This window comes from Tiliqua scincoides, chromosome 4 (assembly GCF_035046505.1).
Source record: "Tiliqua scincoides isolate rTilSci1 chromosome 4, rTilSci1.hap2, whole genome shotgun sequence".
NCBI lineage: Eukaryota > Metazoa > Chordata > Lepidosauria > Squamata > Scincidae > Tiliqua > Tiliqua scincoides.
In genome coordinates, this window is record NC_089824.1 from 21,671,917 (window position 1) to 21,694,226 (window position 22,310).

The following is a 22,310-nucleotide window of genomic DNA, read 5'->3' on the forward strand; positions in this document are numbered from 1 at the left end:
TTTCAATTTTACTTTAGCTCACCTCTGAAGAAGGCCTTGCTTAAAACGTGTCAGGTGATTAAGAACATAGTTTATTGGAGTTCCTTGTATATAATTTTTCTAGCACTTGGGGGGGGGGTTTCTCTTTTTTCTGTAGACCGTAAAAGTGACTCTCCTCCTTTCTTCCCTTCATTTTGGTTTTTTTTTTGTAGGATTAAGAAGATAGATTGGGCCAGTTTTTCTAAAGAACAATTAGACAAACTACGGGAAACCACTTTAGTTTTTGGACCCAGTTCCACATCTCAACTGGATGTCTGGAATCATTTTGATAGACGACGACAACAACAACAAAAATCAAACTTGAACCACATTCCTTCATATTGCTGGAATATTGTAGGGTGAAACATATTCCAATGGGCTTAGATTTAACAAAGAACCAGGTATGTTTATGGATGATGAACTAGTTGCCCAGATATGTTGCTCTGCTAAAAAAAAAAAAAAAGAGTACTCCTTGGATCTCATTATTCTTCTTTTTTGACATCTGCCCTTCCCCCCCCCCCCCAAAAAAAAACCCAAAACAGGGCTAGGGATCTATTCACAGGATGCACAGACAAATCAGAACAAATGCATGCTCCTCTATAAAAGAAATATCTGGAAACTCAGCATCATTAATAGATCATGAACTTTCTGGTTCCCATACGATATTTTCACATATCTTCAAATACACTTCAAGTTGATGTTGGGTGTTGTAAAAGTTTGATCTTTTTTTTTTCTTTTTGAACTCAAAGCTGCAACAACTAAGGCAACGGAGAGAAAGAGTATGCCAAATGATCCAATCTCCTTCCTCCTTTCAGTATTTACCTCTTGTTCCACCCGGTGTACATGGAGGAGATGGATTGTAGCCAGTGCTACTTGAATTATAGTAATGGAAAGCCACCGTTTTCAGCAGCTAATCCTTTTGAAAATCCAAGCTTGCTCTATGTCCTATCCTCTTTCCTTTCTGAAAACCTAAGCTCTCTCTCCCCCCCCTCCTGCTCTCTTAATCTTTTCCTTTCTGACTCTTAGATTTGCAGAACAAGACTTGATTCTGAAATAAAGCCCAAAACAACGAAAACCCCCCAAAAGGAACAATGAAACTATTCTCTAAAATGAATAGTTGGGTACTTCCGATGCTCACAAAGATGTCCCAATGAACACAGCAGGGCTTACTTCCAAGTAAACATGATTATAACTGAGGTACAGTTGACACAACCATTTGTAAATAGCTTTCAATCAAATGTTAGTTTTGTTGCTTGGCATGTTTTGCGGTCACTGTTATCACAGTGTGTGTACTTTTTTCAGCGACGCCTGTTTTCAGAAGAGAAGGCAAATCCTGTCTAAAACAAATGCTGTCAGGTGTGCAGTATTCCAGGCTAATCCCAAGATAGCTCTCTTACTTTGCTGGAATAATAAAGCTGTGGATTTGCAACCATTTTGTCTCTGCACTTTACAAAAGACGCAGCTATCTCGTTGTTAACACCTTCCCCTGAGCCGTTTGGGCCACCCCAGACGAAGCGGCTACAAATCAAAATGGAGTTTGCATTTTGCAGTTAAACACTCCCAGGAGATAAGAGTGAGAGGCCTGCTACATCAATTATCTCTTTGGAAAAGATACAGCAATGGGAATTCACAATATCACGTTCCACTCTGCCAGCATTGAGTATCTACAGTGCTAAAAAAAGAATGGTGATGGAATGAAGATTTTCTTTGGGAAATGAATACACCATCATTCAGGATTCTGGTCCCATTTGGCTGGTAGGGGAACAAGAGAAACAGGATTAGCATTTTACAGCTATAAAAGATTGCCAAATTTTACCCTAGTGACAGCCAAGCACAAAGATGAAGGTTGTAATTCTATGAGCACACCGTTGCTTAGATGTGTTCTGCCTTGCATCTTAAAGATCTGCAGGAGAAGTTCTGCTCTGCAAGGTCCCATCAACTAGGATTCAGTAGATGTCAGTTAGATCCAGGGTCTTCTTGCCTGTATATTACCTCCAGGTTCGGATTCATAACACCTGTTGCTGAGAAGCCATTTGGTTTCCACTCATGCTTTTGGGCTTCCCAGAGGCACCACGGCAATGACCACCTTGGGATACAGGATGCTAGGCTAAATAAGGCTGTGGTCTAATCCATTAGAATCCTCATGGTAATGGCATCTTCCTCTGGAATTCGCAACTCAGGAACTTCATAACATTCTTGCATTTTATTTTTTTTAATGGTTAAGATTTTCCTGATAGGGAAAAAGCATTTGATGAGTTGGGTGAGGATTGAGTCATAGCTGTTGATTTTAATTTGGTTTGGTATCTCATTGGAACACTACACAGATAGACTGAGTACCCAATCTTTTGGGCGTCCTGTGTCACCTGAACTCATGTTCTGGTGGCGCACCGTGCTTTATGGCAGTTGCAAAATGTGACATGCCATTCTGTGCAGCCAGGCTGCCACCACAGGTGGCAAGTGGCCATGGCCACATGCCAGTGGTCCCAAGAAAAGCTCTGGTCCTGGTAAGTCAGCATGGGGGGGGGGAAGTGGGAAGGGGTTGATGGAATGGAATGCAGAGTGGGAGGAATGGGGTGGAGACCGAAGCATGAAGGGGGGTATGTTGAGGCCAGGAAAGAGACAGTATTGGTGGCAACAGTGCTGCTGATATCCTATTCCCCGTCCCGGCCTTGCTCCACCTTCCTGGGTCTACTCAGATTTGGGCTAGAAATATTGCAGATCCGAGTAGACCCATTTGCATAGTGGAAAAGAGAACAAATGATCTTTTGAGCAGAAGTGGAGGAGACCTCCAGGACTGCCCCCCCAGCACACACTCTGGGGGTGCAGCTGCATTGGTAAGGATCTGTTGGATAGGATTTGCTGGATAGGATTTGCTATAAATTTATCAGGAAAGCCTGAAGCATGCAGTAGAGTAGCTAGGAGGTGGGTAACCAAGGCTGCATGATGCGATGATGGCCCCATGTCATTGCATCACCCCTCTGCTTGTGTAGTCACCCCCTCCTCTGCACATGCATGGCCCTGGCCCAGAAATGTCTCCATTTGGACAATGGCATTGCTAGAGGAGCACAGGGGGTGGGGTGGTGCAGGCCGCACTAGGTGACACATACACAGGGGGGGGAGGGTGACACCACTACTAAATTTTTAAAATCTTGGTATTTTTGAATAATACCATCATGTTATATATCAATTGATGCATAGTCTCATGAGGAATGCAATGAAAAAAACCACGTTGAAATATCTCTGTTCTATCAAACATTATAGCCAAAAACCAGTGGGTTTTAGCAAAAAAAAACCCACCACACTCCCACCAGGGCTGTTGCAATGTCCACTGCATGGGAGGATGTCCATTATAGGGGTGACACACTTGCTTTCTGCACCAGGTGACATAAACTCTAGTGACGCCACTCCATTTGGAACTGTACAGAGACAAGGGCAGGCAAGAGGTAGTGTTTACTCTGCAACCACAGAAAGCACTCTCAACCCTACCCCCAGCAGAGATTGTGGAAAACTGCCACCGGGCTGTGGGGAGGGGCAGTGGACTCCCCACCCCCAGCTTAGCTCAACCACTGAGAGCATGCTCTCAAGCCCAGCTCCCATATTTGCAGAGACAAATGCGCAGGGAGTTGGGCTATCAGCAGTACGTTTGTGCAGGAGGGTTTGTCAGTGAGCTCTCACTTCCCCCACCAACTGTGCAGTTTTCATCCTAGATTTCGATGCCTGCAAAGGGTTTGGAACCGTCTGATAAATAAGGACAGTCAAAGTAGTTGTGCAGTGCAGGACTTGTAGATTCAAATGAGGTAAAAACCAGTTGCTGTGGAATATGTTAATGATGAAAATAATACTCATTATTCAGACCTTCTGATAATTGTTTGTGAGCTTTTCTTTCCAAGAAAATCATGCTCTCAAAACATTTGAGCAGCGGAAGACGATGTGACTGTTCACCTCCCATGCCATTTTGAAGGAAAATTCTCCTTGTTGATAACACATTTCATGACCTCCATGTCTGGAAAGAGTTTGCCTTCAGTTAAACAAATTCAGCTAATTCCTGAGTGTGCTGTAAATATTTATCTGGCAGGTTTGATGTAGAAGTTGCTCCGAAATGAGGGTGTTCTACATTCCTTCTCATATGACAATTTTTTTTAGGAGCATGTGGGCTATATTAACAACCGGTTTACTAGCCCAAATCAGATTTGTCCAACTGGGGAGCTTTGAGTCCTGGGAGTGATCAAATTGATCACCAACACAGATTTTTATTTATTTTTAATTTTTTTTTGCCAGCATCTAGTGGAGCTGCTGCCTTTAAATCAGTTTACTTGGTAATTTAACCAACAAAGAACTTCAGTGAGTACTGGAGGGATCCATTTTTAATTGGTGAGACCGAGCACTTAAGGACACGCTGGTTCAGCACAGCTAGCATGAAATTATCTTTCACGCTGGTGCTGCGCACTGAGCTTATATTGTCAGTGAGCTCGTGGTTGGTTGGAGTTTTCTTTCCTGACTAATAAAATAGACTGAACAATATTTTCCTGCGATCCACCCCACTGCATGGCAGGAAGCTTGTCTGTGGGTAAGAGAAGTATTATCAGCTCTGTGATAAATTAGGTTACAGAGTGCACTAAAAATACTAACTTAGTGTGCAGCGATGGTGGAAAAGGCAAATTCTCGTACATCAGTAAACCATATTTGGAGACATCTAACAACCTTGTTTGTATAGCTAAATGCCAAGCTTATGTGATCAACGGACACATACTGTACAGCTACATAACTTCAGGCAACAAGTAGGAATCACATATTTGAATGTTCCTGAATAAGTAAAAAAAAAAAAAATCAGGGAGAAGAATTTTATTCTTTCCTTGACAGTCCAATCTTAACTAAATCCCCCCCCCCCATTGATGCAGCCATGACAATGGAGTGTGTGCCATATCCTACAGGGGGATAGTCCCAGAGGCCTCCTTCAGGTAAGAGAATACTCATTCTTCACATCCCCAATAGGTCTACTCAGACCTGTGCCAGCTCTTCGGCTAGCAGACTTCTGAGTGGACCTGTGGAGGTGGATCAAGGCTGGGAAGGGGGATAGGGTATTGTTGGAACTGCTGGCACCAATAAAACCACCCCTTCCCTCCCTCAACACCCCCCTGTCCTCATCCCCGCCCCACTATTCCCCCTTCCTGCCATGTTCTGCCCACAGCCTGCCCCCATGCCAACTTGCTGGCATCACACACTGTTGCAGACCACCGAATTGTGGCCACCACTGCTCTCCAGTTGCTTGTAACAGCATGTGGCATTTTTTGATGGCGGAAAGGCTTCTGCACCACTGGAATGGGAATTACAAGAGCACACAGCAGCGTATCAAGACTGGTCCCTAGTGTGCTAGTTGTCTTTGGGAAAGGGAATTTTTTCCTACTGGGTGGGGGGACTTTTGAACATGTGGTGGTCTCACTGCAGTCTGAAGCAGTCTCACTGAGCAAGAACTGGAGCCCGTAGAGTGTGCAGCTCAGCTCACAGTGGTTGGAAGAATTTGGCCTTAGTTAACAGAGTTCTCTCAGGTGAATTCTGAACCTTGAGCCATAGTAATGCCCTGGTTTTTTCAAATGGTCAGAGATTAATTTAAAATATGAGATTGTACTTCCATGCAAGGCTACATTTGGAAAGGGACTGAAAAAAAGACTGCTAGTAATAGAGCAGTGCCCTTGTACAAAGCTCTGGTGCAACTGCATTGGGAATACTATGTACAGTTCTGGTCACCGTATCTCAAGAAGAATATTGTAGTGCTGGAAAAGGCACAGAAAGGACAAAGTGAAATGATCAAGGGACTGCAGCACTGTCCTTACAAGGAGAGGCTACAGCTTTGGGAGCTGTTTGGATCAGGGGAAAAAAGGCTGTGTGCAGGAGGATATGATTCTGGCAGCAAATCTAGGCATTTTCCTGAGAGCAAGCCCCACTGAAGGCAATGGAACTTTCTTGTCTTGAGTAGACAAGCATAGGATTGTACTCTGAGGCTTATAAAACGGTATGTGGTACTGAGAAAGTAGACAGAAATAAAGTCTTTCTCCCTCCTTCACAGCATTTGAAGCAGGGATCATTCCATGAAACTGATTGGCAAGAGATTCAGGAGGAACTTATTTACACAGCACATCACTTAAGATGTGGGAGTCACTGCAAGATGCGGCAATGACAACTTGCTTAGGTGACTTTATGGCCCAATCCTCTTCTTGTAATCTGCCACAGGAAGTAGTGATCTGGTGGCGGAATGTGAGTTCTGGCTGTTGCAAGCAGTGATCCAGTGCGCGTTCCTGCACACTTCCAGACTGCCGCTAGAGAGGTCATGGAGGCTTCATGCGTGACAGCAGAAGGCTCACCAACAGGGAAGAGTTGGCAGGGTGGGTGGAACAGGGCAGGTGGACGGAATGAGGCAGATACTGGGATGAGAAAGAGGCATGAACATCTTCAGATGTACTGAAAGACACATAGTTGGAATCCATAGACCAGAGTACTAACTGACATGGCTTCATAAATTATTGTTAGATCTTTGTCTTTAAAACATGTGTAAATCATGTTTATCCTTTATGATGTTGATGCATGTGGTATGAATTAAGTAAAATACAGCCCAATCCTATGCAAGACTACTCAGAAGAAAGTACCGCTTCAGCAGCATCTGATCCCAGGAACATGTGCATTTGATTATAGCCTAAGTTGATATTGCTAATGATTTTTCATATGGAGACAATCTCTTATTCTATGCAACATATGATTATGATATCTGGTATATTATGAATACAATCAGTCCTCAGCTTATGCATGGGTTAGGTTTGAGCATTAGTGTGTAAAACTAAAATTGTGTATGTTCAAAAATTGCCCTAAGGATCCCTTACATCTGAGAAAAACATACTGTCTCTCTAGGCAGGAGGTCTGGCTCAGTTGGTAGAGCTGCCGCCTTGTATGCCTGAAGATCTGAGGCTGCCAGTTCGAAACAACAGGAAGTACCCAAGAACTGACGACACGCTGATATACTGATGAGCTGACCCTCGGTGGTAGAGAGCAGTTGCCGTCAAGTGGAGCGTGGGAGGAGAAGGGCCAGAGAGAGGCCAGACCAGGAAGGAATCCAGCTGGAAGGAGGAGTTCTATGAAAGCCTAGAACTATTCAATTGTAAAAATCCCTATGGGGGTTTAGAACAGCCTGCCTATGTAAACCGCCTTGGATTAAAGTCTGAGGAGAAATCTGACGACCAAAGAAAGGTGGTATATAAATACCTGTATAAATATAAATAAATAAATTTTAAAAATCCAAAGATTGGCAGGAACTGAAACTGATGGAGGGAGCAGCAACTTCATTCTCTGATAGAATGCTCATTCTCAAGAAGAAATTCTAGATGGTAACGGTGGACCAGCTGTGGAACAGATTGCAGAGGGAGGTGGTGGATTCACCTTCACTGGAGATCTTCAAGCAGAGGCTCAACAAGGCACCTGCTGGAGATGCTCTCGGAGGATTTCCTGCCACAGATGGGGGGTTGGACTAGATGACCTTGTGGGTAACTTCTACGATTCTATGCATTTAGTAAGTCGAATGGCAGGTGGAATCGCCCGCACTTCTTAAACTGCTTGTTGTGGTTTGCTGACCATGTGAAGTTGAATTTGCACAAGATGAACCCTACTCCTAAGATGAGGGGCAACTGTATGTCTCCCTTATAATTGGTGTATCAGGAATGTTTATAATGCAAAGAACTGATTTTGCACCAAATGTTCTGCTTTTTCAGAAAATCTGTAGAGTTGAGGTGATTCTTAGATGCTTTGCCATGGTAGATGGGTAATTTTCATGTATAGGCCATTTTAAGCAAAAAACAACAACAACAACAACAACAACAACCAAAAAACCTTGTCAGTTTTCTTGTATTGCTTTAAGGAGAGAAAATGAAACATTCTTAGCATCTGTGTCTATTTTACCTTTGGGATTTCATTTATCTTATATTTATTGCTCCCTAAAGATGGAGGCTTTGACAGCCCTAAAGTCTAAGGTTCCCTGTTTGTTGACAGAAAACTTCTGACATACAGCAACAGTGTAAGCTTAGATACGCTGACCTGGTAATATCTTAGCTTTAATTTGAAAAAGCTGTTTCCCAAGCGAAGACAAAGTGTAGCTTCCGAAGGGCCCATATATGTGTCCAAATGACACCTCCGGGAATATCAGCTTCCATTTGGGGGTGTGAATATTTCTATCAGTGGAAACGCCACATAGCCATAGGCTGGTGTTACTGCCCTCAATTGTGAGAGGACTCATTAATGGTTAATATGAAGAAGCCAGGAATTGTGTAATGCTTTTTCAAAGCCTGGTGGACACAGAAATGAGCACCAGCAGATGAGCATTTACTAATTTTGTACCTCTGTTGGAGGAAGAATTCCCTGTATTCTAGGTCAGCCATTTTCAACCACTGTGCCGTGGCACACTGGAGTGCCACAAATGGTCTGCAGGTGTGCCGTGGGAGTTTGGGGAAGGGTCATATATTAGTTGGGCCTTTGGGGGATATGAGCCCCCCACCAACAGCATGGTGTGCCTTGTCAAATGTCAAAAAACTGATGGCGTGCCTTGACAATTTTAATAGCTTGTCAGTGTGCCATGAGATGAAAAAGGTTGAAAATCACTGTTCTAGGTGGTTCCTTGGGATGATAAATTTTTGTAGCATTATGGGGGAACCAGATCCTTTCGCATACTGTCCACAAGAACTCTCAATTGCTCACAATAACAGGAAATAATACTGAGAGAGCAATCCTATGATCGGGCATCACCGGAACTGGATGTTGTAAAAGCACCGTAAAAGCACCGTTCCAACACCCAGAGAGTACGCTGCACGGGAATGAAGGTCTGCAGCATCCCATGGGTGCCTCTTCCTGCACAATGGCTGCTGGAGCAGGTAAGTATTGCACCAGGTGGCAGAGGGGCAGGGTAGGGTGGCGGGAGGGTATTCTGGACGTGGGGAGGGGGTGGATCAGGCTTGGGAGGGGGCAAAGATGGTGGAGCAGGCCTCCACCATATCCTAACCCCTGTCCCAGGTCTGAAAGCCCTACACAGGGCTACTCAGTGCTGGGAGTAGCTCAATAGTTCATTCAGATCCAAGTAGCCCCACTGAACAGGCTGGGGTGCTATAAATGTTCCATTACCCTAAGAAGATTTCCTGCCTGCTCAGATCCAATGCTGGATACAGTCTGGGCCTGGTGGCCCCGCTGCACCAGCATTGAATATGATTGGGCTGTAAAGGTGCAGGGCTGACCCAAGTTCACCTGACACTTGAGGTGGCATGCAAACTACTGCACCCCCTTACCTGACGACGCACCAGCCTCTGCTCAGCCCACTCTCCAATGCTCTCGCTCAGTACTCTCCTCTCCTTCACATTTCCTCTTCCTCTTTCTCCCTCTCTTCCTTTTTCAATCCAGAGTGTAGAAAGAAGAGGAGAAGCAGTCGAGGCAAGTAGGCAGTCAGAAATGGGTACCCCTACTAATCTCCTGCCTCAAGCAAGCATTTCAGTAGTCCTCATGGATGGGCCAGCCTTGCGAAGGTCTAATCCAGTCCCATGAGCACAGCTCTCCACTTGATGGAGGGCTGCTGATAGAGGTGAAGCTTTTGAGCACAGAACAACATACATGGGAAGGGGTAGGGAGGACGACTGGATTATGCCGTAAATGTTTGCATAGTGCTGTTCCTGACTGTGGAAAAACACCTTGCATAGTTATCTTAATAACACTTCCAGTAGCCCTTAAGGGCAGACTACTTCTCTTATCTGTGCAATTACTGTAGCTAGGTGTGAAACATTCATAGCATCTTCTTGGAACTCAAAGAGTCCCCCTGGCTCTCTAAAATTACTTCTGCCTCTACTGATTTGAAATTAGTGCTGGGCAGTGGCCAAAGATGAGGATACTTGTAACCACCGCTCAATGTCGAGTTTGATATTTGCATCTAGTAAAGATGGCAAAAGCTGTTCCACCTGATGTGTGCCACAACCTTGTCCCTAATCGCTTGATTGCAAAGATGCCCGCCACCTCTTTTGGCCATTCCTAGGCAGACAGCATAATCAGGAGTTTTATCTCCCTGGTGGGTTGCTAGAAATCACTGTATTAGACTTGCTGAGTCGTTTGTGGAGCAAGCTGCCTGAGATGCAGCAAGAGCAGCCTCCTAAATTGGACATACCTGAACTAAGTTCAGAGGGCAAGAACACCTTGGTGACTTGGGTGTTGCTCAACAGAGGCATTACTTCTCCAAGCACCATCCATAATCCCATAGGAAAATTAGACAGGGAGGCAGGTCTTTCAAGAACCAGTAGCAATATAGCTTCCATGTTCAAAGGCAGAATGATGGGAGTGACAGAAGGAGATGGCTGTTTGCCTTCATGTGTGCGGTCCACTCAGAGGCACCTCATTGACCAGTGTGGGAAGCAGGATGCTGGACTCCATGAACCTTTCATCTGATCCAGGAGGACTCTTCTTGTGATGTTAGATGTTTTATTGCATCTGACTTTGATGGTCAGAGATAAATTGAAATTAGGGTGGAATGTTAATGTAACAGATGTTTTTATATGCTAAAATCTATTCTCAAATCTATTCTCGAATCCTCTCGGCCTTGGGGATGGGGCAGGCATGAACAGTGAAATCAAAGAAAATAAATAAATTATCCTACAAGGAAAGTTGTTGGTGTCATACTGGGGAGATTTAGTAGCCTTTTGTTCATGGGTGTAATTGGCGAGTCTCTCCTGCCTCCTAAGACCATTTCACTAACTATATGTCCTTGATTTATCAGCCTCCTAAACAACAGAACTCTGGATGACCTCCTGCGATACTGGGAGTGCTGGGAAAGTCTTCAGAGTGCTTTATAGGTCTATGAACAGTGTATATCCAGATTGTGCACTGAGTAATCCCAGCGGAAAAAAAGCTTCATTGCTTCACATCCATTTGTGACATACGGAAAGAGAGCCTTAAAGTAACACACTTTGCAGAAACATATATTAGTTCTTGACAATTTAATAGAGGTAGCCATTCAGAAAATAATAGGAGGTAAATAATGGCTCCATTAAGGAACACAGCTATCTTTAGCGTTACCCCTTCCATTTCAAAAAAGAAGAAAGACCGAAAAGTTGCCATGGTTATTTTCAAACTCATCTGACATTTTGATATTTATAGTAAACCCACATCTTGTAATGATCATGTCTAAGGCTGATATTACCAGATTGTTTTCAAAATGATACTTTGTGAATTTGTACCAGGTTCGAGGTTTTTGCTTTCAAGTTCCAAAATGCAGTCATGCAGAATGAAGGTTAAGTGGTCCGTCTTCTCATGTCATGCACTGTTGCATGCTGGTATACAAGCTCAAACTTTGTCTTGACTGCTAGGGAGATAAGTACCAAAACACTCTCCCCTCTTCCGCCATACCAGGACAGCTGAAGCACAATAACCCAACATTTCCATGATATTTTTTGTGCCATCTGGCTGTATTAATAGAATACAGCAAGAATGTGTCTGCCCTCCTGGTCCTACCAGAGCACCAACCCCATGTCTTCCATTCCAGCACATTCATAAGAGCACAACATATGTGAAGTTTCCTTCGTGTGTAAAATCCAACCCAGGTAGTCCTCCATCGTGTGACTGACAATCCTTGGTAGCAGTGACCTCCACCAGCTGAGAGATGGATCAGAATGGGATGATCTCAGGAGCATCCAAAGGATTTGGAGCCCTCAACAAGGCTCAGACAAATCTCCTTCAGCCTAACAGATCTATGCCAGCAAAAGAATTTGCATAGATCTGAGTAGGCCCATGGGGGACCAGGAAGTGGCAGAAAAAGTAAAAACTTTCAGTACTTACTTCTTTCAGCTGATCTGAAAGCCAGTCCATGCCCCTGGCTGGATCCCAGTCAGCCCATGCCCCTAGGCAACACTGTGCAGGTTGGCCCTAGATAGGATTGAGCCATTAGTAATATACACATTGCTTTCAGGCAGTAGACTTTATAGCAGGAATATGGTTATTCTGATTGCACCAGGTTGGATTTTTTCCCCTGGATCTCCCAGACAACTTTGTAACAATAAGTAGTCCCCAGTTAAGCACTAGAAAGGTCTGCTTCTGCTTCTGCTTCTTGCTTCTGCTATTCCCACAACACAATCATTTGAATTTGACAAAAGGTGGCTGTTGGAGACAAAAGATGGAAGACTTCTCTATTGAGAGGTAGTGGTTTATAGCAGTGGCACATCATGTAAAGTACAGGCTTTTATTTGTCAGGGATCCTTTATCAGTGTTTGTATCAAATGGGGCCATGGCCAAGTGAAATGATATGTTCTCACCACTTCATTTCAAAGATTATCTATACGTGGTATAGGGATCAACTTACAGTACAGTACTTATTTTTGGTTGGGACTTGAGGTTCTTACTATATTGCTATTCCAGTTTTCACTCACTATAATGGGACTATGAGTAGGTGAAAAGTGAAGCATGACCTCAGTATTTGGCCTCATATGAAGCGATCATTTCACAGAGTTCCATGCCCCACATTTGAATGGCCTTCGAGGAGGAGCAATCTGCACCAATGTCCTGTGGGTCCTGTGTTTTTTGTTTTTCGAACCTTGAATGTTCTGCTCCTGATTAACTTGTGTAAGGGCTTTCTGATGACATAAAAACATTGCAGAATTATGGATCTGGTTCTAATTCCACTTAGATGATGGGAATCTGGCTTCAAACTTCTGTGGGAACAGAGCATCCCTAAACACAGGTCACCTACATGTTGCAACACAGTCAGGTCTTACTATAATTTGAGGACCATCAAATACTGTGCAGCAGAGCTGCTACTCCATTTGATCAACTGGTTTCCCTCACATAGCCTTGTTCAGCAGCTCAGTGCTTCCCATGGCTCCCAGAACATTTCCTGAAAACAAGCCTGATCCTCAAGTAGGGGATGCAATTGGTGCAAATCTCTCTCTGGCCAGCTTCCTCGCTGTGGGCTCAATCCTATGGGTGCCTTCTGCTGATGGAACTAGTGTTCTGTCAGTGGAAGGCCCTCTCGGTCGGCATGGCAACATGTGCAATGGAGCCACCAGCAAGAATGACAGTGCACTTGTGCCACTAAAGCCACTACTGGAGAAGTTCATTAGTGGCGGGGTAGGTGGGCAGTGGGTGGGGAGGGGGGAGTAATGGGGCATTTAAAGACAGGAACTGGGAAGAGCTGCTTGCTTTCCTCAACTTATAGCTATGTAGCTGGCATAGATCTGAGGAGAGCCATAGACCATCAGGGGGCCTATGCAGAGGTAAGATAAAAAAAATCTTCTTCTTTGGAGGCCTCCTGATCGCAACCGACCATAGCATGCATTATGCACCTGCATGCTACAGTGTGGTGGGGCATAGGATTGGGCTGTCAGTGCCTATGAGAAAGAGAATTCAGTGTGTGAGGGGAGGAAACTTCTGAGCTCTGCAATTTTAATGTGCAGTATGACCATGGTGAGTGGAAAAGTGACAGCCCAATGCACCAAAACTTCCTGCACAGTAATGCAGTGATGCCAATGTGGTGCCCACTGCATCCTGTTGGGGGGGGGGTTGCCCTCTGGTGGCCATTTCAGAGCAAGGGAAAATTAATTCCCTTGCCCTGGGGTAAGCAGCTGCCAGCCCTGCTGGGTCTTCTTGGGCCTGTACCAGCAGTATCACTGGTACAAGTCTGTGTGGAACCGTGAAGGTGGATTGCAACTGGGAAGGGGGTTAACTTTTGGCATGCACCACTGCCACCAAACCTGCCCTCCTTCCTGGTCCCATCACCAATCCGTTCTATCTACCTTACCCTATTCTGCCCATCCTTGCCTCCATACCGTCCCCTGGACAGTGGGGATTTGGAATCCACTGTCCCACGGAGTCCAGTCCCACGGACTGTTCCTGCCAGTCACCACTTGCAGTTGCGGCCAGCCTGCAAACTCTGGTGTGTCACCTTCCAGAGCAGCCAGAAAATGTCTAGCTCTGTCATTCTGGCAATTCTGATTGAGCCCTACGTCCATTTTTTAGTCCATGGTGAACCCTTATACATGGCAGAGATGCTGCAGCTAGTAGCATTACAAGTTTTGGAGACCTAAGCTCTGGTCAGCTAACGCCTTCTTCATGTCCAGCTGGGCATGCCCCAAGGTCATCATGACTCTCTAGCTACATCCATCATGTCCACATGGTCAGCAGAATGCATGAAAATACTCCTCTGAGCATACAGCTTTATTTTATACATGAATGCTCATGCAATCTCATGCAATCTGGAACCTACATTGGAATGAAAGTTCATGTGCATTCACATCTGAGCATGAGTACGAACCCCTTTCATACATTGTACTGAATGTGTCGCGGTTGGGGGGGCATGGCCAGGCAATACAATCCTGCTCCCTTTCCATGTATTTTCTGAATGCATGGAGGGCAATGTCCTTCTTTCCCTCTTGTCTGAGATATCAAACGATCAGTGCCAGCAGTGCCTTGGTTGGGGGAAAGAGAAGGACGGAAAAGGGGCTGAGCTCGGTCCAGAAGTCCTTCATCCTGCACACTTGTTGGAACACAATTGCAGCCAGATTGGACAGAAATACCTACTTTGGGGCGGGGGCAGTTCTGCAACCAAAGCAGCAGGAGTGAGCTGTACCTGTGTTTCCCTGAGTGGGGCCTAATGGTGTTTAAAATGTAGCAATTCCAAGATTGGGTTTCAGTTATTTTTAACCCTGTTAGCCGGGGGAAATCTTTTCTTCTTGTAAATGCAACGGTGGATCTCTCCTTTTCAATCAAGCATCAAATAAGTGCGCTCAGGAAAAGCATGACATCAGGTTACTACGCCTGTAAGGACTCGTTCTGTTTTTGTTCATGCTGATGAAAGATAAGAAGTGGAAAGTTCCGATGAAGCCTTAAGGTTTTTGAAAGATGTTCTTTCCTAGCACAGTCACAAATGGAAGAAAAAAAAAAAATCAGTCTGGCTACCAGCCATTATATTTATATGATATTTATGGATATACAATATACGCAGTGTATATAGACACAAATGAAAGTACCACATCTGAGCTATCATAGTTTAGGATGAAACCGGATACTTTTTTTGAATGAAGAGAAGCATTATAGCTTGCTTGAAGAGGAAAAGGCAGCCTCTATTTTGCCTCACTTGAAACCCCTGCTCTTAAAACTGATTGCTCTTGCAGATTAAAGATTTATTGATATTTTTTTCTCCTGAAACAGAAAAGTGGTCTATTTTTTTATTATGCATTATTGTTTTATTTCCCTTAGGGCATTTAGCAAAATGCTATAAAAGTTATATTACATAGATCAGTAGAGGATTAATGTGAACAAATAGATCTTTGTGTTTCTTTGTTCAAACTGGCTAGAGTTGGGGTAGTCCGCTTGAACAATTCAGGGCCCAATCCTATCCAACTTTCCAGCATGGGTGCAGCCACAATGCAACCCTGAGATAAGGGAACAAATACTCCAACACCTTGAGGCAGCCTTTATGACTGCTTCCCCAACACAGGCAGCAGTGCAATCCCTAGGTGGAAAAGGGGCAGGGAGGGGATGGGAGAGGGTGGAGACTGGGACTGGGAGGGGGGATGTGTCAAGGTTGGGAATGGGGTGATATTGGTGGCAGCAGCACTGTCAACATCCTATTCCCATTCCTGGCCTCAATTCCTGGGTTCACTTGGAAATCCATGGCGCAAAATTGCTGGTGCAAGTCCAAGAAGACCCAGATAGGCAGTGACGGTTTACTCCTGGCAATGGAACAAATGTTCTTTTACCTGGAGGAGAACTCTGGGACTGCCCCTTCACAGGATGCACCTTACATGTGCAGGAGGCTTTGACCCTTTCAAATATGGGTGGCGATGCAAACACATGTTAATTACCAGCTGCACTGAAATTGAAATGGCATAAGAAGAGCCTTGGTAGACCAGATCAAGGTCCATAATACTTCTTGAAAGTCCAGACTTGAAGGCAATGACAACCTTTAGCTGTCACTTTCCACTAACTGGTATTCAGTGGCAAACCATGTCCGAACAGTAGACTTTAATATAACAAAATGATGGCAAAAAGCAGGATATTTTAAGAGCATTTCTTGTGATTATTTTGTATGATATACTTTGTTAAAGCTACAAAAATGTTATCCGCACAGCACAACCTCTGTCTCCAACTTTGTTAGAAAGCAAACTTTTTTTGGTAGCAATGGATATTGCATCTTGGCAATGCACATGGGTCAATGTGATTATCACCATAATGAACCACTAGAACTAGGGAGCTGGCCAGAGGTATAGATGCACCTCATGTGTGATCTAAACCACTGTGGAAGGATGGACTCCTCCCACCACTGAAATGGCACTCCTGCTAGTTCTGAACTTTTTCTTCATAATAACTGTTTGAGGAAGAAAGTAAACAAGCAATTGGGTCGGGCGAATGTTCATTACAGTGGCCACAGTGTTCTCATTCTTGATGTGTAATTACCATCAGTTCTCGTTATCCACTAGGGTTAGGTTCCTGGAAAACCTGGTGGATACCAAATTGGCAGATATGGAATCACTGAGCCTATGGGGAAAAGGTTATTAGGTTCCAGGGACTCTTTTCACCATACATACACTCTATGAATTTTATGAACCTGAATTTTAACTTGCAGTATATGGGGCTGGGTGATAGTGAGGGCTCATCTTCATTTCCAACACATGATGCTTCCTCCTCTGTGCTGGATATCCCTTGATGCATTGAAGGTTGTGGTGATGGTGATGGCAATTTCTCCATGCTGGCTATCTCTTGACTTGTCAAAGGTTGCTGGCCCAACAACGAGGCCTCAGAGATCAGCAGTGGGGAAGGGGTTGCTTCACCCGTCCTTCTCCACCTTTCTCTTGGCTCCTTTCCTTGGCTTGCCCCAGCCCTAGACCAGCCCTCAGGTCACCTCCAGAGACCTCTCATCAGTGCCAGGGTTGTGAAGGTTCAGAAGGAGCCCCCAAGATGATGCCCAAGATGGTGGGGCAAATCCGGAAGTAGACACAAATGTGTCCAATGATTCTCCACAGGCCAATAGCAAAGCCCATTTGGTGTGGCACCAGCACAGTATTCATGGATATCGAGAACCGAGTCACAGATAAAGAGAGTAGGTGGCAATTCTATTCCTCACAGATAAGCGAATTAGCAGACAGTGAATTTGCATATAAATAGAAGTGGCTGCATCTTCCTAAAATAAGCATACAATATACTGTGACATGGCGTATGTGCATCTTACACACTTTGGATTGTTTCCCATGACCTCCTTGAAACAGGAGCCTCGGTGTCAAGGGATTGCATCTTATTAAGTCACTCAAAATATTGGAAATATATATTCAACTTAATGGCCATCTGCCTTGACATTTCCCCATTACTATCTCACAGCTGGTCTCACAAACATCTGGCACACGTTGCTTTTGCACTGCAGTGAGTCGTAGAAGCTGCAGCGAATGAAAGTGAGATATTTCGGTGTGGGGTGCTTTTCTAATTAGTCCAGTGCCTTGGGAATGAAATGGAAAGAAAGAACGGAGAACACAATGCCTGGCATTTTGGGTCTCTGCCTTCACCACACTGAGGCTGTTGGCTTCTTTCACACTGATACTGGGGGCTTCTTTTAAGACGTGTTAGAGACAGGGTGACCTACTGCTGATTACTACATTGTGTGGTTTGAAAAGTATGCGTGGGAAAGTATTATACACACTACCTCCCAAGAATATGCTATGGCTAATACGGATGCAGCACAAAATCTTGCTTAGGGAGAAGCTGATCATATTCAGCGACTGTGGGTTTCAGGTACTGCTGGTCTTAAGACATGCTAGTTGGTCACAGTAAGGAGGGACTGGCAGAATTCCAGCCAGAAGCTACATCTGGAGTTTCGTGCAATGACTCAGAATCGGCAGCTCCAGGAACTCATGTGGCCCATAAGCTGCAATAACCTGCCCCTTAACTTCCTGAGCCACTTTAGCCCTTCTGCTTGATTTTCTACTTGTGAGGTGTCAGGGTTCCCCTCCTCCCACAAGTCCCCAACTTATCCAGGGAGAAGGCTTCTGGGCCAGAGGATCAGGGAGGAAGCCGGTGGAACATGGGGCTACCTCCCCATAGGCTGCCTGGGCACTCCTGTGGGTGGCAAGGCACAGCAGAGGAACACTGCGTGCCGAATCCCCCACTTCGCCCCCCACCTTGGAGGAGGGAGGGGGGAGACAGGACGCAAGCCATTCGGCTGCTGGGCAACTGCCCCTCCCCCACCTCGGGGGAGAAGGGGAGCACTCCCTCGCCCAGCCAGCCAGGACCTGCCTTGCCGGGCAGGGCACCTGGCTATGCTATCAGGAGCCCACAGCTGGACCTCCCCGAGCCATCTGCAGAGCTACAGGACCCAGGTGGGCAGAGCCAGCCCACCCCCCAAAGGCAGAGACCAGAGCAGAGGCAGCAGCCTTCCCAGCCATCTCAGGAACAACCCTGGCAGCTCCAGGTGAGAGGAGGTGGGAGGGAAACGGAGAGAGGAAGGGGAAGAGTTGTGGTCATCCCAGGGGAGGGCAGTCCCAGAGACAGGCCCTTTTTGTACCATCCCTGTGAGGGAAGGGGAGGGGCCAAAGGGGAGGGGTCTGCCCTACATAAACCTGGAGGCCAGGGATGACAAGGCAGTTGGGAGTCAGAAGAGTAGGCAGGAGGATCTGCTGCTAGCAGCCCCTGCTCCTGACTGGCAAATGCTGCCAACCCAAGGAGGGGGAACTGGGTGACACAACCCCCCCTTCTTCTGAGGCCTCCACAGGGGTTCCCCCTCGGAAAGGCCGGGCGGGCCCTCCCCTCCCCCCACAGGGAGGCCTCACATGAGGATATGCCACAGAACAGTGGTGATTCTGGCATCTGTGTTGCCTGGGGCCAAGACTGCAAAATGTCACCCCCCACTGAAGAAAATGCCTCTCGCCAGTCACATCTGAGGGCTCCGGAAGGCCTTCTAATGTCACTTCCAGTTTTCATTAAAAAAAAATCAGGTGACGTTTAAAAGACCCTCTTGGAGGCCTAAGAGGGCTTCAGAGGTCCTTGGAGGCTGCAAGCGGAAAACCGGAAGTTTCATCAGAAAACAGGAAGTGACATTTTAAGGCCCTCAGAAGGCCGCTAGCTGGGGAAGCAGTGAGTGCTTGGCAGAGGGGTGGTGCCCCCCACCATGATGCCCAGGAGCACTTACACCTGTGAATGCCCCCCAGGTGTGCCACTGCCACTGAGCTCCACTTCCCATTCTCTGCAATGAATCTTTTACTCATCCCTCTGTTTGCTAATTTTGATTCTGCCCTTTTGCATTTTTGCCAAACGTAGGGACTTAGATTTTGTGCAGTGCTACAACTTTCTGAACCATGGGCAGCAATCTCTTCATTCTACCCTCCTTGTTTTTGGCCTTGCAGTGGGCATCACGGGATTGGGGCAATAAATATAACTAAAACAATGGCACCTTGGAACGTAAGGGATGTGGCATCTGGTTTGCCACCATCACACATAGTTCGAAAAAGTTGTAGCAGTCTTAGAAATGCCATGCACCTGTTATGACAGCAAACTAGCCATAGGATTTTCACAGATCCCAGTGCATGTAAGTGCACTCATCTTCTCTATCACAGCATGGTCTTCCATAACAAACAGCGTTCCTGGAGAACAATGAGGACTAGGGATGTCTTCATTTAAAGAAAGAAAAGACAGTTGAATTTTTCAAGGCTGTCAGATAGCCAGGATGAGCTGCATTAAACAACTGCATTCTGTGATGCAGAGTCTGTTAGACCCCCTGCATCTTAGCCTCTGCTTGCATGTGCTCCTTGTCGGTGTCCTTTCTCACCAGCTTGAACTCATTAATCAAATCTGATATCAAGATAAACAATCCCAGTACTATGGTGGCTGCCTTATGAAAATAGAATTACCTCACAAAGGCTTTTGGTTTCCCTTCTCACCCGCTTTTACAGCTCATTCTTCATGGTTTTAATAGAAGCTTCCTGTTTTCCAGATCCGATTCATTGTCACTTTCACACAATCTGTGGCTTTTCATAGGTTGCATTCCTGGCCGCCCCCTTGCAATCTGCATTAATCAAGTCCCAAGCATGACATACATTGTGCTCGTGAAACCTTTTGGAAGAAGAATGAAGCCTGGACGCTCGGAGAATCGAAACAGATATCTGGCACTCCAGTGTCTCTTTGGAAGCACCGGAGGCTAATCAGTGGGAACTCTGTCTTCACTCAACGATGCCTGCACAAGCTCTCAGTTTGCCTTAAAGGGCCAACTAATGTCTTCAGAAAGGCAAGAGATCTCCGCTCCCTTGAATGTAATTCTATGGGTTTTGGTTTTTTGTGTTTTTCATAATGAAGATACTTTAGTCACCTGATCATATGAATCCCCCCTACTTAAAACAACAACAACAACAACAACAACAACAACTAGGTGAATAGAAGAATATACAGATTCCTCAGACCAGCCACACCATAGATCTGTCTCATTCATTCATTCATTCATTTTTAGAAGAATAGCCCACCTTCCCTTCCAAAAAAACTCAAGGCAAGTAGCAACTAGGAACTGAACCAATCACAAAGTGTTATAAATAAGGCAGATTACAGAAACCATTGCATACCATAAGAATATAAGAGCCCCGCTGGATCAGGTCATAGGCCCATCCAGTCCAGCTTCCTGTATCTCACAGTGGCCCACCAAATGCCTCAGGGAGCACACAAGACAAAAAGAGACCTGCATCCTGGTGCCCTCCCTTGCGTCTGGCATTCTGATGTAGCTCACTTCTACCAGTTCAAGAATTACAAAATTATAGCCAATGCAGCAGCAAAGGCAATCAGGCCCCCAGCAATTTCCAGTTTGCAGATGCAGCTTCTGGTTTACCATATGTTGCTTCTGATTGCTTCTGTGGGCCACTCTACCCTGCACATGCTTGATCTCGTCTGATCTCAGAAGCTAAGCAGGGTCAGGCCTGGTTAGTACTTGGATGGGAGACCGCCTGGGAATACTGGGTGCTGTAGGCTTATACCATAGTCTTTCGAGACTGAAGGTTGCCAACCATTTTCTGAGACCTGCAGAGGCCAATACAATGGGTTGCAGTCCCAGAGTGATCTGAAAGAGTCCTTTGGGGCCTCCCATCAAAACTTTACTGCACTACCACTAGTATTGCGTTATGAACAACTGTGGAGGGTGAGGTGGTTCATGGCACTGAAAAGTTTGGGAACCACTAATGTAGGCTACATCTTTGTGTGAAGGAGCATTCCATGATCATATGAGCAGTTGATACAGTGAATTTTATCACCTAAGTGAGAACAAGGATCTAGGCAACATCTGTTTATATGTGGTTAGATTTTTTTAAATTACCATGTGTAATTAATTACACAGAATTCTATGTGTATTCTATGATTCTATGATTCTATGATTCTATGATATTCTATGATTCTATGCAGTTTGAAAAAAATCTCAGAGAATTTCAAAGTAGGCAACCTTATGCACACCATAGCTGGCTCTCTTATTGTTGGTTGTATATTGCTGCTAGAATGCACCTTCATTTATTGTACATACACTTGTGAGGAACCCAGTGAGGAAGATGCACATCTTCTGATGGACTGGACACCTTGGATGAGAGCACCATGATGCAGGTCTGTGACGCACTGTGACATACAGGTGGTTGGACTAGGTGGACTTTTGACATGATCCAGCCGGGCTTTTCTTATGTTCTTATGTTCATATCTAGTGTGCAATAGACTGAGGTAGGAGAATTCTGGATTGTGTCACTTCACTTAAGGATGCAGGCAGAAGGTGCTGAACACAAACATGTGAAGTTGACATATATTGAATCAGAAAATAGATCCATGTAACACAGTATGTCCGCTCCAATTGACTATTCCAATCAACCACAGCTCTCCAAGCTTCTTCCCCATCCTGTTACCTAAAATTGTTTTAATTAGTTTGTATCTAGATCTCTTACATGCAAAATACAGGAGACCTTCGGAATCTGCAGGTTTTGGTAACTGCAGGTTTGGTATCCGCGGATTAAAAACTTCCAGGGTGGGCCACCTGTTGTCCTCTGAAAGGGACCTGAGATGTACTCTGGTTGCATCCAGAGGGCCTTTGGAGGACCAGGTAGGTTGACCCTCTAAGGCCTTCAGAGGGCCGAAACACGACTTCATGCTTTTCGGCCCTCAGAAAGCCCTCTGGATGAGACTGGAGTGTAGCTCTGGTCACATTCAGAGGGCAACAGGGTGCCTGACCCACAGATTTGAACATCTGAAGGTTTCTGTATCTGCAGGGGTACCAAAGGCCGCCCCTTGGTATGGTATGT

General features: G+C 45.4%; 1 long non-coding RNA gene and 1 pseudogene across 1 annotated transcript; both read left to right on the forward strand.

Moving 5' to 3' along the window:
- Nucleotides 1–3,715: 3,715 nt before the first annotated feature.
- LOC136649445 (uncharacterized) lies at nt 3,716–7,301 on the forward strand. Its single transcript, XR_010794398.1, has 2 exons — nt 3,716–3,815; nt 6,919–7,301. It is a non-coding gene; the product is annotated as an uncharacterized lncRNA (long non-coding RNA).
- Nucleotides 7,302–20,889: 13,588 nt separating this feature from the next.
- LOC136650415 (5S ribosomal RNA) lies at nt 20,890–21,009 on the forward strand (annotated as a pseudogene).
- Nucleotides 21,010–22,310: the final 1,301 nt, after the last annotated feature.